Source organism: Urocitellus parryii, chromosome 7 (assembly GCF_045843805.1).
Source record: "Urocitellus parryii isolate mUroPar1 chromosome 7, mUroPar1.hap1, whole genome shotgun sequence".
NCBI lineage: Eukaryota > Metazoa > Chordata > Mammalia > Rodentia > Sciuridae > Urocitellus > Urocitellus parryii.
Genome location: NC_135537.1, coordinates 127,087,970 through 127,091,775, shown reverse-complemented (window position 1 = coordinate 127,091,775; position 3,806 = coordinate 127,087,970).

The window sequence follows — 3,806 nt, the reverse complement described above, 5'->3', positions numbered from 1 at the left end:
CAAACACAAGTAGGTTGGTTTTTCTAACCAGGCCCAAACTGAATACCACCCCCCATGATTGGGAATGGAAGGGGAGGTCTGGGGGATTCGCTTTCTAACCCCCTCATGTCCTCCTTGGCCTGGGTGTAAACGAGGACATAAAGTCACATGTCGACATGAACAGAACACACCTCCATGATGAACAGTGTCATGGCTCCTTCAAGTCCAAGATGTTCTTAAAGTCCAATAACTCATGTTCTTATTGATTGGATAGCTGATGGTATTAAGTAATTCTATGGTTTGGATTTAAATGACCCCAAAGGCCATGTGCTTAAGGTTTGGTCACCAGCCTGTAGCAATACTGGGAAATGGTATCACCTGTAAGAAGTGGGAACAAATGGGAGAAGTTAGGAAGAAGGGAATGTACCCTTTGCTTGGGACTGCTGGGAGGTGAGCTGTTTGGTTCCACCATGTTCTCCCTGCCATGACGTTGTGCCTCAACAGAGGCCCAGACACAATGGAGCCAAGAGACCAGGGACTGCAACCTCTGGAACCATAATCACAAATAAAACTTTTCTCCTTTTATTTCCTGAAGTATTTTGTTACAGCAACAGAAAACGAGAATAAGGAAATACTAACACAAATACTAATAACTAATACAAAGCAGATTTTTGGCATTGGGATTGTGGTTGTGTTTTTAAATGACAGAACTAGTCACTTTTAGAGATACAGGCTGCAATTGAACTATGGGGGAGGGTAGATGAAACAAGATAAATCACTGTGTTGATTAAGTATTGGTGATGGTGTGTCAAGTTGATCATTCTATTCTTTGAATAGGTTGGAAAATTTCCAAATAAAAAAACCCTCAAGTTACATTGTCTCACATGCGCTTTGGTGGACACTTCACATCCAAACCATAAAAGTCCTTGGATTGATGGACTGGGTTAGGCTCCTGTTCTCAGTGGTTCTAGGGCTTCTCCCAACACTTAAAAATAAAACCAAAGTCCGTTGATTCCCAGAATCCTCTGGATTGTGGCTCCTGGACTCTTCTCTGATCTTCTCATTCTCATGGTTCTGACTCCCTTTTGTCTTTTGAATTCTCAATACTTACGTTAAACCTAAATAAGTATTTTTATCAAAGAAAACAAGAACTACAGCTAAAACTGAATGATGATCTCCCATGACTTGAGTCATGCTGGGCTTCCTGCTGTTCCTTGAGCATCATCCCAAGCACACTCCAGTGGGTATGTGTGCATGTTGGGGTGAGGGGAAAATTAAAAATTTACCTTGCCAACTACTTTTTCCTCTTGACAACCCACTATCTAGCCTTGGCAAGGGAGAGGGGGACCTTCAATACTCACCAAAACCAGTAATTATAAAAATTGAGTAGTATCAGTGTGTCAGGATAATAACACTTTTTACTAAGTCTTAGTATAAAAATTGATCCTGGGAATCCAGCCTAAGTGGATTCTAAACATTCTGAGAAGATTCACACAGAACACAAAACAGTAGTTACTTGTGAGGAGGGGTCAAGGATGGGGGAGACAGAGACTTGAGCTCCATCTATCATGTCTAATTGTCTTAAAGGAATGCTTTTGTGAATTTCTGGTACAAAAAAAGATTTATACAAAAATGCTGAAGATTGAAAGGAAATGCATCCAAATAGCATTTTTTTCACAGTGGAACAACAATGATTTTAAGTGTTCTTCCTTCAAGTTTTCTGCACAATCCAAACTTTCTCTATTGAGGACATGGTATAATTATGAAAGCAGAATGAAAGAGCTTTAAATACACTTAGAAAATAAACAAAATAATTACCTCCTAACTTTAAAAAATGTTATTAATGAAGACATGGCTACAGAGGTTATTACTTGCACCTCATTAGTAACAGGAATGAATACCCATATCATCAGTCATGTCACTCATAACTAGCATTACAAAGTATAAACCAAACGGATGAAAAATGCTTACATGAACAACTGATCTTTCAAAAGCAATTCATGTACACACGATTTAATTTTTTATATGTAAAAAAATAAAGTTGTTTGGGAGGTTATGGTTGAAAATTTTATTTTAACCTTATGTTCAAAAATGAGATACTTAAATCCTATGTAGACACATTACAATTTCATATCATATTCCTGGGTTCCTATGAGCCTCCCGACTCAATAAATCTCAGCTCTTCTACCCCAGGCATCAGTTGCCTCACAAACCCATGTACAAGTAAGTACTTTCATGCCTGTTCCATTGACAGGGCTCTTATATTTTTCAAATAAACAAAAAGCATTTTAAAAAATATTAATTCTATTTAAGAGCCCAGTGAAAACACTCTAACCTACTCAGATAAAGATCTTCAAGTGAGAATCCATTGAAAGGCAGCCTGGAACCCCCAGTTTGGGCTTAATTTATGTGATCACCATATGCACACCATAGCCATGGAACATGCAGGGACCAGAATATAAATTGGGACCTGAGTTTTACACCTTTATTATCTAGAAGTGGATACTTCATGAATAAAAATTTCAGGGGCCCCCTTTCCTGCTTCTATCATCCTGACTCTAAGCCTTTAAACTCGACACTGGAATGAAGAGCAAATAAAACATTTCTTCAAAAGTTGCTGTTCCCTTTCTGGATCATTTCACAAGCTCTATCTGGCAACAGCTGAGAATGAAGGCCACATTTTATCCAAGAGCAAGCTTACTGCAAAGTGAGCCACACAAATGGCTTGGGACTTAAAACAGACCATCTTTTTAAATGGTTGGCATTTCAGATATTTAATATCTGTCTTGTTACCCAAGACTAGTCTTTTAATAAGTTCCTCCTTGCTTTCTTGATAAGATTACTGAGAAAGTCATTCCAAACCAACTACCGATGAGGTAAGTGAACATCTTGTAGCTGTTTAAGGAATGGGCTACTGCACTGGTTTCCTAGGCCTGCCCTAACGAAGTGCCAGTAGTTTCAACTTGTATCTTCTCACCATTCTGGAGCTTGGTATTCTAAGAACAAGGTGTCGGCAGGTTGGTTTCTTCTGGAGACCTCTCTCTCTGACAGGGTCTTGCTGTGCATGTGTCCCTAGCTCTTATTAAGGAAATCAGTAATATTGGCTAAGGGAGGACCTACCCTAATGGTCTCATTTTAATCACCTCTTTAATTACTATCTCCAAATACAATCACATTTGGAAGTTCGGTGGTTTGATTATGACACAGGAATCTTAGAGAACATGCTTCAGTTTTAACTATAGTTTTTTAAAATTTTCTTTCACTTTGATAAAAATACTTCTATTGTTTAACATTAAGTATTAAGAATTTAAAAGCCAAAAGATAGGCCTACCTCATGTGTACGTAAAACACAATTGATGTGTAAAAAGAATGTTTTTCAACTAGGCATTATACTTGTAGTAGCTTAGGATTGAATGAAAACATTCAGAGAACTTGGCCTAGAGCAGAAGCTTCAAATAGAAAATGGTAATGGTCCAACCTGGGACCAGGGAAGTCAAAATTAGGAACAAAAGCCAAAATTCATTTCTTCACTCAAGGATCATTTTCTTGAATGGCCAACAGACATCCAACCAAAGGATGGCTTATCATTATTTCTCTATTAAACTCTGACTGCAGGTGTGGTCGCCAGATCACCAGCATCTTGTTCAGCGGGGATGTCTGTTCAGAATGAAGCTCCAGCCCTGGAACCCTGTGTTTTAACATGCACCCACCCACCCACCCGAGTTTATGGGTCTCTGCCCTGAGAGATGTGTGCTGCCATTACACACCCACGCTCTACCCAGAAGAAAAGTCATGCTTGTCCAAGTTGGAAAGCTAAATATATCTTT